This window comes from Chrysochloris asiatica, unplaced genomic scaffold, assembly GCF_000296735.1.
Source record: "Chrysochloris asiatica unplaced genomic scaffold, ChrAsi1.0 scaffold00238, whole genome shotgun sequence".
Lineage (NCBI taxonomy): Eukaryota > Metazoa > Chordata > Mammalia > Afrosoricida > Chrysochloridae > Chrysochloris > Chrysochloris asiatica.
Genome location: NW_006408756.1, coordinates 3,135,730 through 3,149,413, shown reverse-complemented (window position 1 = coordinate 3,149,413; position 13,684 = coordinate 3,135,730).

Genomic DNA, 13,684 nt, shown 5'->3' with positions numbered 1-13,684 from the left:
ATAATTCACAATAAAATATTTTTTAAAAAGTACACCGTGGGTCAGGTTTGGCCCATGGACTATCCCCTGCTGTGGAGAGGTGGAGTCACAGATGGAGGACCCTGGACTGCAGTCACTGTGTGACCTTCCCAAGATCGGCACTGTGGGCTGCAGCCTAGGAGAGTCAGTGTTGTTCCCTAGGGGACTCAGCCCATGTGACTTGGAGAGCTTTTCCCTTATGCCGCTTTGTACTGTTACATAGCTTTCTGGTTTTCTTTACACATGCACTTTTACTAAATTCATCCCTTGGGATCCGGTTGTTTGCTGAAACAATGGCTTCCATTTTTAAACACTGCCTTATCAGGGAACTTTCACTTTCCAGGATTATTTGAAACTTCAACAAGAAACCTCAACCTGGCTCCTATATCAGCGGCCACAATCCTATAAACTCCCTCTTACAAAAGTTGTTATTGTTGTTGCTAAGTGTTGTGGAGTCAGTTTTGACTCTTAAAAACCTTATGCATGGTTTCTGAGGAGTGGCTGGTGGGTTTAAACTGCCGTCCTTACAGTTAGCAGCAGTTCAGTGCTTACCCTATAGCGCCATGCTAATACTGTTGTTGGTTGTCATTGTTGTTGATGTTAAGTGCCATTGCATCTGTTCTGACTCATAGCAACTCTGTATAGTGTTTCTGAGGTGGGTTTGAACTACCCAACTTGCAGTTCAAACAGGCATTACAGTCCAGTGCATTTTCCTGCAGTTCCAGCCAGGACGATTATTAACTGCTGTCCAATCAGCTCTCAGCTCATGGTGACCCGGTGCACAGTGGGATGACTGGACACGCTGCCCTCACCATCCCCATGATTGTGACTGGTCATGTTTCCACAGAATGTTTTTAAAAGTAGACCTCCAGGCCTTTCTTCCTCACCCACCTTGTTCAGGAAGATCTTCTGAAACCTATTTAGCATCCTAGTAACATGCATGCCTCCACAGACAGGCAGGCAGGGCTGCAGATGATGTGCATTGGCCGGGAATCAAACCCAGGTCTCCCACATGGAAGGCGTGAATCCCACCTGGAACCACCACAAGTTCATCCTCCAAGAGTAAGCACAGGCTTTCAGTATTACCGTGTGTAGCGATGTTGACATAATTGTTACTGTTGTTACTAAGGGTCGTCAAGTCAGTTCCAACTCATAGCGGTGGCCCTGGATAGGGTTTCTGAGGATCGGCTTGTAGGTTTGAACTGTTGCCCTTTCAGTTAGCAGTCTGGTGCTCTTCCTATAACACAACACCAGGACTCCTGTTGGCATAATTAGGGACAAACAATTTTTTTTAAATAAAAAAACCCACACAACTTTGTGTCAACTTTAATTGACTTAGAATTGCATGTGTTTGGTTTTTGCTGAGTTGCTCATTTCTTTCGAGGTCAGGGGGATTTCTGACAGACCAAACTGATGAGTGTAGGGGCATCTGCTGGAAGATCATGTTCACTAGCTGTAAATATGACTCCCACCAGAGCCAGAAACAGAGCATCCTCTGGAGACCCAGGGTGCCTCAGGTAGAGGAGAGAATGTGCTTCCATAAGCAAAAGCAGACTGGATGTCAGGAGATACATCATTTTCTCATTCTCCAACTCAGCCCCCCAAAGAGAGCTTTGCAATTTATACCCACTCAAATTCCAGGACAGAGAGGAAGCTGGGAAGAAAATGAGAGGCTGGGGAAAGGGAAGCCCTGTGGGGGCCTACTAGCAATTCTCTGTGTGTTCTGCCTTGGTGGACTCCATCTAAAAGTGACCCCCGAGCCCTGACCTGCAGAATGGAGTCCTCTCCTAGCCCCAATCAGCCCACTTCACAAAGCAGCTCTTCCCGGATGGCCGCCTCACTCAGCTCTGTAGTTCTTGGTTTTCTTGTTGAGTGGCATTGAGTCCGTTCTAACTCAGCGACCCTGTGTAGGGTTTCCAAGAGCAGCTGGTGGATTTGAACCGTCGACCTTGTGGTGAGCAGTCTGGTGTTTATCCTACAGTGCCACACCAAGATTCCTTGGTGATAGTGTTGCTTTTGTTCTTAAGTGTCTTAGACTCCGTTCTGACTCATAGTGACCCTGTATAGGGTTTTTGAGGAGCAGCTCATGGATTTGAACTGCTGACCTGGTGGCTCACAGTCCAGTGCTGATCCTAGAGTACCATACCAGAAGCCTTTGGTTTTCCAAGTTATGTTCATTTAAGTCTTTTGAAAACAGATGTGGTTTCACAATCTCTTTCTCCATTTCACTACCCTCCAAAGTTGGGTTCAGTGGTGGTCCCCCAAAACCCTTGACCTAACATTGCAAAAGATGTGATTAAGTAAAGGGTCTTGAGAGTTGCATCTTGACCTGAATTATCCATGTGGGTTTTAGATGTCATCCTGTCTTCTTACAAGAATGAGACAGAGGCTGACCACACACAAACATGCACAGACCAAGACCGAGTTTGGGGACAGAGAGGTCACCAGAATATCAAGGGTGGAACCTCAGAGGAGGCTCAGGAGGGAGCACTTTCCCACCCGCATGTGAGACAAGGATTCCTTGTTGTGTTAACCACTGGATACTAACTATCCTTTGGGTTACAATAGTCACAGAAAACTAAGATACTTCCCTGCCCTCCAAAGAAAATAAGAGTACCTCACATCCAGTCAATAAATATGAGGGGACTTGATGAAGTTTCTGGAAACATGGGATTAACATGCAAAAAAAAAAAAAACAAAAACACAGAGCGAATAGCAGCAAATACCGTTGAATCATGCACGGAGAGGACCATAATCATTGAGTGTAAAACCGATGTTCTCCCATGTAAACTGTCACTCAATTCACAATAAAACCGTATTTAAAAAAGATAATGGGCTTTGTCCACAAATGCTTGGAAGACCCTCATGTCTTGATCCTGCTGTTCTTGAGGGACAAGTACTGTGTACTCGGTACCACACTTAGCACTTGCTCATGTGACTGCATTCAACCTTCTTATGTCACATCTCGGAGCACATCTGCTTCTCAATTTAGACACCAGAGGAGGTGGTGCCGTTGAGCTAGAAGGTCAAGCCACTCTGTTGCTGCCACGCTGTTCCTGTGAATACCGTACAAGGAGGGTAAATGTGGTTGTGATGGCAGAAATGAGGATGCTGGTGATGATAATGAGAAACTAGAGTCCAGGGGAAGGAAGACTTAGCAAATTGTAGCCTGGGAATCAAGTCTGGCCTCCAACCTGCTTTTGTAGATAAAGTATTATCAGAACACAGCCACATCCACTTGGTTCCAAATTACCTTTGGCTGCCTTCACTCTACAAAGACCCAGCCAAGACTGTATATACTGATGTTGTTGTTATGTGCTGTGGAGTCGGTTCTGACTCATAGCGACCCTGTACAGGGTTTCTGAGGCTGTAAATCTCTACAGGAGCAGAAGGCCTCATTTTTCTCCTGCAGAACAGCTGGTAGTATCGAACTGCTGACCGTGAGATTAACAGCCCGATTCATAACCACTACGCTACTACTAACCTTTATACGGACTCTAATCTTCCACAGAAAATGTTCACCAAGCCCTACTTGAAAGAAAGGTTGGACCCAGACACATGGATAACTTGGTTTCTTCTTCCAGCCTTCTGTGCATGTAAAAACCACTCAGTGGGTTTAAAAAAACAGACTTCTGGGCCCACCCTATAGAGATTCAGATTCTATAGGCTTGGAGCAGTCCCCGTGTGAGAGAGATCCAGGTGATGTGTGGGCACTTCTTTGCCAATACATCACAAGAGTCCGCCCCTGTGGTTTTAAGACAATATTAAAAGTCTGTGATCTTACAGTCTGTTAAGTGAGGATTACATGTTATCTAGAGATGTTGGGGAAATAAACTGACAAAAAGCTTAAAAATTCACCATTACGTAAATTCAGGGAGAATTAAGCCCCTTTAATCCTCCTCAACAAATACTTGTCTTTAAATTTCCTGCCCAGCTCAGGGTCTAAGCGTTTCCGATTGCCAGCACTCACGTAGGCCCACTGGAGAAAATCCTCCCGTGCTGGTCAGTGATTTCTTGCTGAGAGAAGCTTAAGTACTCATGATTGTCTCAGGGAGTTAATTCTCCAATCCTGAAACGAATTTTCTCTAGGAGCCAATAATTACAGTGTGCATTTTTTTTTCTTTTTCTTTCTTTCTTTCTGGGATTATTCTGAGAAGACACAGGTAAATTAAATTCGTCTTCATACCATCCAACATGAGTTATGGTCTCTGTCTCACTTACCACCATTCCCAATGTATCACCATTAAAAATTATCTAAACCCCAAAGCACCCACTGCCCTCATTCTGACACATGATGCCTCTACTGGACAAAGAACTGTCCCTGGGACTCTAAGGGGCCATCTTTACAAAGAGAAGAATGCCCCATCTTTCTCCCAAGGAGCAGCTGGTGGGTTCTTACTGCAGAGTGCTTTAACCACCACGTCAGATGTGTGTGTGGACTCCTGGTGTGGTGCTATGCACTTGACCATAAGGTCAGTTAGGAAACCCTATACAGGGCCAAACCAACTCAACGACACTCAACAGACTTAACAGAAGCAACATGTGTCTGTTTTAATCTTTTATACATTGATAAATATCTATTTGTGCCCTGGTGTGGCGTTGTAATATAAACACTGGACTACTATATACAAGGTTAGCAATTCAAGCCCACCAGCCACTCTTGGAAACCCTTCAGGATCTTTATGAGTCAGAACCGACTTGATGACACACAACAACAACATGTATGCATTTTTCCAATTTTTAAATCACATATGCACATATATACATATACAAGGTGGCTTCCAAAAGTTCACAGAAAAAATCCATGATCTTTTCGTTTTGTTTTTCCAAGTTTTTGAAGCCTGCTCATATACACCCTAACCAAACCCAAATCACTGCAGTTGAGTTGATGCTGAAGGTGACTCTCACATCTCTCCACATAGCAGATGGTGAGCTCCAACTGCTAATCTCTCAGTTCTCAGCCAAGCACTTAACCACTGTACAACCAGGGCTCCCAAAAGTGGTCCTAAAGGGCTTAATTTATTAATTGGTTCAGTTAAGAGAATCCTTCAGCTGAGCTCCTCTCTGATTTGACCTTCTGTTTCTGATGCTACTGAAGGACAGAGGGCCCTCTGAAACAGGTATTCCTGACTCCCAAATAATGTTCTTGAGTTTTGAGCTGACAGTCCAATGGGAGAGGAGTGGATGGAAGCCAGACCCACACGGGCCACAGTTTCAGAATGATGCTTTCAATGAGAGAAGAAGGCAGACAGTGGGCAGGCGTTTCCAGTGGTTCTCTAAGAAGACAACCACAAACCCACTTCTCTGACTTCTATTACTACTAAGGAGTCCTGGTACGGCACTGTAGGATAAACACCAGACTGCCAACCACATGGTCTGTGGTTGAAATCTACCAGCACCTCCTTGGAACCCCTACACAGTGTCGCTATGAGTCAGAATCAATTCAATGGAACTTAACAACAACAAAAAATTGCAACAGAAAGCAATCCTGGTGGCACCATGGTTAAACACTTGGGTGTTAACTGAAAGGTGGGCAGTCAGAACCCACCAACCATTCTGTGGGAGGAAGGTATGGCCAGGACGTTGAACCACTTCAGTCTGGTCTGACCCCTTGCTTACAATTTGCATATTCTCCACAAGCAGACTAAATAATCTACGTTTTTACAAGATCCTGGGGCTGATTCTTAGCTATAAGAATCATTTTATTATTCAAAGCCCTGGATGTAGCAGTCAGCTTCGGTAAAGATTTCCAGTCTTGGAACCCTGGGGGACAGTTAGCTTTCTCCTATGGGGAGGTCACTGTGCTTTGGAATCAGCTCTCAGGCAGCAGGCTCGGGGGGTTATTACAGCAACTTCATAGACAAACAAGAGATCTCATTCTCGGATTAGTCAACTGAAAGAAGCAAAGATAATGAGACAGGGGTAAGAGCAGCAAGGTGGCTTTGATACTCACATGAGAGTTGACAGGTGCTGAAAAATGGGAGACACACTTAGAGAAAACATCCTTCAACTTGATAAAAAGCTTTATGAAAAACAACTTCAGTATTTGAGCTGAAGAGATGTGCAGCCTAGAGAAACAGGACCTCCTGAATGTTCAGCTGCTGCTTCCAGATAAAGCGACTTTCTGAACGGCTTCATCGTTGGTCCCATCCTACCCCAACCCCATCATATTTGGGAATCTATCCTCATTCAGATCTGTCTTGGGGGAAGGACAGGCAGGATGCTCCTCAGAAGTGAGGATGATAAGATTTTATCTCCTGTCCTTTGGGTAAGTGATTAGGAGGGACCAGTTCCTGGAGAAGAACATCATGCGTGATAACTAAATCAAACCAACCTCCCTGCCACTGAATGGATTCCAACTCAGAGCCACCTCATAGGGCAGAGGAGCATGGCTCCTCTGGGTTTCTGAGACTGTAACTCTGAAAGAGGGGCAGACAGCCTCCTCTCTCCTTCAAAGTGACTGGTGGGTTTGGACTACCTACCTTGCTGCCGAACATGCAAGTCGCTGTGCCACCAGGGTCCCTTTTATAAAATGGTTATTGTTGTTGTTGTTAAATGCTGTTGAGTCACTTCCAACCCGTAGCGACCCTGTATAGGGTTTCCAATGAGCGACTGGTGAGCTTGAACTGCCAACTTTGCAGTTCAAATGGCTTTGCGGTCTGGCACATTAACCACACCAGAAACCCAAGAGAACAAACAGATCTATATTGAAAAACGTACAGCCAGAATGCTCCCTGGAAGCCAGGAGACTTACCTCTTATACTTTGGACGTATTATCAGAAGAGACCGACCAGTCACTGGAGAAGGATATCATGTTCAGTAAGGTGTGGGGGGGGGGGGGTCAGAGAAAAAGAGGAAGACCCCCAGCAAGATAGATTGGCAAAGTGGCAGCATCAATGGGCTCAAATGTAGCAACACTTGTGAGGTTGGCCCAGGACTGGGCAGTGTTTCGTTCTGCTGTGTATAGGGTCTCAATGAGTCAGTACCAACTCAACGACACCTAACAACAACAATGAGTCAGAACTGACTTCAGAGCATTTAACAACAACAACAATGTGATGTGTGTGTTTATAGTGATATTTGTATGTTTGTATTCATGTCTGTGTGCATTCAGATAATACCGAATATTATAAGAAGATAGCAGAATATTTTCAAATTCTGACACACAGTAAGTATGTGACTATGCTGATATTTCACTTTTCATACCATTTTGGGGTGTTTCCTATGTACAAATAAATAGATAGGGATATTCACAGAGCACAGCACTGGATTGTATGCATCTTAGCAGTAAGGTTTTTATCTAAGCAGGATCTTGTGGGAACATTTTCAGATCCATAACTGTAGACTTCTATTCCCATTATTTTTCATGGTGACACGGTGGTTTTTGTATGAACTCACTGTAACTAATGTGGTTAAGAGTCTATCTATTTGGGACCTTCAGAGTTGCCCTCAAGCATTTTATTTTGTAAGTAAAACTCCGATGAGCAACCTGGCATACACCAGGTGAAATCTTCATCCATTCTCTTTGTAGCATGGACCCACGTCTCAGTAAGATCAAGCCATCTCTACAGGCTTCCCCTTCTGGCCCCACTGAAGCAGTTCCCGCCTGTGGATTCTGCACAATGGAGGATTTCCCACAGAGGCCCAATTCAAGTCCCTTCCCACTTACCCACTTCTTCAGCCCGTTGTCATAGAATCTGTTCCAACTCCTGGTGGCCTTGTGTCCCTGTCTTTATGATCCTTGGTACCCATGAGCCCATTGTTGCTGTCACTGTGCATCTTGAGTGTGTTCCAACCCAGGGGATGCATCTGCTAACACTATAAGGAGTTAGCCAGTTGAAAAAGTTCCTAGAAAAATTATATTCTCTTTTCATTGCATTTTTCATGCACTTTTGAAGCCCCATTGTACCTCGGACAATGTGCTATTTGGATGCAGAGGGTTGTCACTGTTTCAGGGGTTCCCCAGGTTGAGACTTTTCTAATTGATTGTGCTTCTGGGTAGCAGGGGGAATAACTTCAGTGATCATACCCAGAGGCAGCCCAGGAGAGAGAAAAGGGGAGAGAAAGAGTAGAGGGTAGGGAGAAAGAAGGGGGGTGGAGCTCTAAGGGGCAAAGTGGAGAAGGAGGCAGTGTGGGCCGGTGCACAGGTGTCCTCTCCCAGGGGCACCCCACCTGAGCTGGAAGAATTCCACCCGCACCCTACCCTCTGGCCCTGAAGAAGTCTATCCTGTAAGTCATTCAAATGCTCCTGATTTATGGTAAGTTTACAGTCCCTTTACAGGGCTCTCCGGAAGAATTATATTGGGATCCTTTGAGCAAGTTGAGCCTCCCACAAGCTGTTATTTACCTCCTTCCTGCCCCCTCCCCACTTCCTGGAAAGATGGAGAGCTCCCAGGACTGTGGCTTCACTGCAGGGAGAGAAGGTCCTGGCCAAGGCAGCTGGCTTCTGGAACCCATGAAGAGCTGCTACCTGCACACCAGGCCGCCATCACCTGGAAACCAGGATGGGGAAGCTAAAGGGGGAGGGTGCTCTCAGCATCTCTCCCTCCTGGCTCCTCCTCCATAGCTTTCACCCTGCCAGAGTGCTCTGAGGTCTCTGAGGCATTCTGTACCTTCTCACCCCTCCTAGTGTCTTCCCTCCCAGATTATGCCCTGGAGCTATACCACCCAGCCCTGCTTGCTCAGAAGACAGCTTCCCACATGCACCTGCAGTTATCTGGAGGGAAGGTGGAGAGAGGTGGGCAGGTGGGGGAAAGCAGCGTCTACTGTGTGTGTGAGATGAGGCATCTTCATCCACAATGGAGCAATTATGACTCGGCACCTACAGCTGGCCCGTATGCAAAGCCCACAGGTGCAAACCAGATTCCAAAACAGCCCTTTCAATCACGAGGCTCCAAACCAGCCGTGCCGCCTGGGACCGCAGAGGCTGCCAGGGAGAAGCTGCGCAAAAGCCCAGGTGGGTCTAGCCAACTTTGCTGTACTTTCTTCTCTTTTGTGAGCAGATCTTCAGCATCGAGAAATTGGAAGTTATTTACTGGGTCATTTCTGAACCATGTGCTGGATCCTTTTCAAGCGCCAACAATAAAGGAAGGGAGAAGGTGTTAGTTTTGTGCAGCTTGTTTCAATCATCCAACTCCTAAGAGAGAAGATATCTGCTCAGACATATCAGGGTGCCATGCTCTAACCTGTGAGCCCTGTCCAGCATTTGTTCTGGCCAAGGGTTACCGAAGGAGCTTTGAAGGCGCAGACATGAAGAACCTTCATCCATTGCTCGTGGGAATGTGACACGGAGTAGTCGCTGGCGAGAATGATTTTAAAATGCCTCAAAAAGATCAAAATACAGTAATGAGATACCACCTTACCTCAGCATCAGGAACAAAGTTCAAGAACAAAACAGAAAAATCACAGATGGAGAGGGCGTGGAGAGTCTAGGACCCTTCTACACTGCTGATGGGACTTGAAAATGATGCCACCACTGTGGAAAACGGTATGGCGCTTTCTCAGGAGGCTAGAAATAAAAATATCTTAAGACTTAGGAAACTCTCTACTTGGATAGATCCTCAAGAAATAAGACTGAGGACATGAATAAATGCATGCACGGTCATGTTCCCTGCAGCATTATTCACAATAGCAAAAAGATGGAGAAAGCAGATACCCATCAGTAGGGAAACAGTTGGACAAACTGGTACATGCACAAAATGGAATATGATGCAACATTGCAGAATAACAATGAACCTGTATAACACCACATAACATGAAGGAATCTAGAGGATACGCAAAGGGGCAGATTTTGTGTAAGACCACCACTGTAAAAACTCAAGGAAAGGTTTTCATTCTATAATAGACTTTCTATTAGCATTGCCACTGAATGGTTTAAAATTAGGAAAAGTGTGTGCAGGCTTCACCATACTTATACAATCTGTATGCTGAGCAAATAATCTGAGAAGCTGTGTTCTATGAAGAACGTGGCATCAGGATTGGAGGAAGACTCACTAATAACATACGCAGATGATACAACCTATCTTGCTAAAAGTGAAGAAGACTTAAAACACTTACTGATGAAGATCTAAGATCAGCTTTCAATATGGATTGCATCTCAATGTAAAGAAAACAAAAATCCTCTTTCTTTTAAAAAAAATGATTGAAGTTTTCAAAGACTTCAGTGTGCTCAGATCAACCATCAACACTCATGGAAGCAGCAGTCATGAAATCAGGCGACATATTGCATTGGGCAAATGTGCTGCAAATGCTCTTTCAAGCATTAAAGAGCAAAGATGTCAGTTTGAGGACTAAGTATGAGGACTATCTGACCCAAGCCATGGTATTTTCAATAAGCTCATATTCATGAGAAAGTTGGACAGTGAATAAGGAAAGCTGTAGAATTGATGCATTTGAGTTATGGAGAATATTAAAAGTACGATGTGCTGCCAAAATAGCAAACATATCAGTGATGGAAGAAGTTATTGTTATTAGATGACATCGAGTTAACACCGACTCATAGTGACCATATACACAACTGAGCGAAACACTGCCTGGTCCTGAGCCAACGTCACAATTGTTGTCATGCTTGAGCCAGAATACTCCTTGAAAGTCAGGATGGCGAGACTTCCTCTCTCTTATTTCAGCCATATCGTCAGGAGGGACCAGTCCCTGGAGAAGGACATATCGATTGGTAAAGTGGAAGGTCGGAGAAAAAGAGAAAGACCCTCAACAAGACCATTGGTACAGTGGCAGCAACAATGGACTCAAGTGTAGCAATGATTGTGAGATTGGTTCAGGACTGGACAGTGTTTCATTCTGTTGTGTATAAGGTCACTATGAGTCAGTAATGACTCAATGACACCTAGCAAGAAAACAAACAATGATAGTTACCATGGGTGGGAAGGAAGGGAAAATTATTCACTGGGTAGAGTGAAACGTAGGGGTTACAAGTAAGGCTGCCAACCTCAAGGTCAGCAGTTTAAAACCACCAGCAGTTCCGCGGGAGAAAGATAAGGCTTTCTGCTTCCATAAAGATTTACAGCCTTGGAAACCCTGTGCAGGGTCACTGTGAGTCGGAACCGACTCCATGGTACTTAACACCAACAAGAGTGTAGAAACATGATGACTTGAGTGAGGGGACAGTTAAAAAAGAAATTGCTTTCTTTTTTCCCCATTTACTAGAAGGGAAACAATGTGCATATTTTCTCATTAGGACAAACCATTGAGAACTTTATAGCATAAATAAATAAATAAATAAATAAATAAATAAATAAATAAATAAATAAATAAATAGATAGATAGATAGATAGAAAGAAAAGGGGGAAGAAAGAAAGGAGAGAACATAAAAAAAGGCTTTGGAGGTGCTGCTGGCGATGACTGTGAAACCTGGGAGTGTGGTCGGTGTAGATTGTGCATGTACAAATGGTAGAATTGATCAAGGTTTTGTGAAACATACATATTGCTATAAGTTTTTAAAGGTTATAGCAGGAATACTGCCTAACCTAAGGATCCCAGTCCTAGGTATATATTTAAGAACCTAGAAAACTGGGATTCAAAAGATAAGCTATATACCAACATTCATTGTAGGACTATTTACAACAGCAAAAAGATGGACAAACCTGAAGTGTCTATCAAGAGATGAAGGGATAAACACAATGTAGTACACATAATGGGGCTTCAAAAGTTTGTGAAAAAAATCAATTCTATTTTAATTCCATTTTTCCATGAACTTTTTGGAGTTCCTCATATATACAATGAAATATTATTCAGCCATTTGGAGAAATGAAGTCCCGGACCATGTCACAACAAGGGTGAACCTAGAAAACATCACACTGAATATGATCAGACACTGAACCTAGAAGCAGACACTGAATACTCTCTGATCCCACTTATATAAAATATCAAGGATAGGCAAATGTATAGACCTCAGGGTTTATTAGTGATTACTAGAGATGGATGAGAGGGAGGAAGAGAGAGTTATTACTAAAGGGAGTGTCTTAATCTGGGATCTCTGTCTATATATTTGTCTACTATCTATCAGGCTATCCATCTATCATTTATCTTCAGCTGTAATTCATCCATCCATCTATCTACCAATCATACTTCTTGTTGTTAAGTGTCATCAAGTAAGTTCCAACTCATAGCGACCCTGTATAGGATTTCCAAGGAGCAGCTGGTGGGTTTGAACTGCTGACTTTTTGGTTCTCAGTCCTAGGCGTATGGACATTTTCCTGTTACTGTCTTGTACTTCAGAACAGAATGTTATTTTTGATAATGCATTCAGCAACACTGTTGTTCCTTGTCAATTTGTCATTTAGAAAAATCCAATATCAATCTATTGCACTTCAGTAATATCTAGGAAGACCAGTTAATACGACTTTAATTAAAATTCATGTGCCAGTCGTTAATGTCAAAAGTGAAGGAACTAAAGACTTTTAGGAACTTGCACAGTCTGAAATTGACCAAACATGTTATCAAGACACATTGATAATTATTGGTGATTGGAATGTGAAAGTTGGAAACAAAAAAGGATCCGTGGTTAGAAAATCCAGCCTTGCAGATAGAAACAACAACAGAGATTGTGTGACAGACTCTTTAAGACCAACGACTTATTCATTGGAAATATCTTTCTCAACACCATAAACAATGACTATGCTTGTGAATCTCATAGGATGTGATACACAAGAATCGAACTGACGAACTCTGTGGGAAGACACGATCGAAAATTTCAGTATCATCAGTCAAAACACAGTCAGGGGCTAACAAGGGAACAGACTACCAATTGCTCAGATACAAGTTCAGGTTGAAGCTGAAGAAAATTAAAACAAGTGCATGAGAGCCAAAGTCTAAACTTCCGTCTATTACACCTAAATGTAGAGACTGTCTCCAGAATATATTTACCAGAGGAGCTGTGGAATAACATCCTATATGAAAAAGACTGGGCAGAAAGAAAAGACAAACACAGATATCAGAAGAGACCATGAAGCTTGCTGTTGAACTTAGAGCAGCTAAAGGAAATGGAAGAAATGATGCAATAAAATACTTGAACAGAAGACTTCAAAGAGCAATGCAAAAAGACAAAGTATTATTGTGAAATGTGCAAAAAATAAAAATAGTTAGAATACCAAAAGGACATGCTCTGCATTTTTCAAACTAAAAGAACTGAAGAAGAAAAAAATCAAGACCTAACTTGCAATATTGAAAGATTCTATGGGCAAAATGGTGAGGAACACAGAAAGAAGATGAAAGAAATATGGTCACTGTACTGGCTGATGTTGCGTCATTTCAAGAGGTCAAGAACCAATGAGACTGAAGGGATAAGTCCAAGTAGCACTGGTAAGTCTTCAGGAATTCACAGAATACCAGTTGAGATACAATACTGGAAGCACTCACTCATTTATGTCAACAAACTTGAAAGACCTGGCCAACAGACTAAAGGAGATTCATAGTTCTGTCCTTTACCAAAGAAAAGTTATCCAGTGGAAGGAAGAAATTATTGAAGACATCATCAATATACAGACCTGGTCTGGTGCCATTTGAACTGCAAGGTCAATGATTCAAACTCACTAGCTACTCCTTGGAAACCCTATACAGGATCACGCTGAGTAGGAACCAACTCAATGAGACTGCACTTAACAAGAAGTGTGGTACTGTAAGATAAGCACTTGACCGCAAGGTCAGTTTG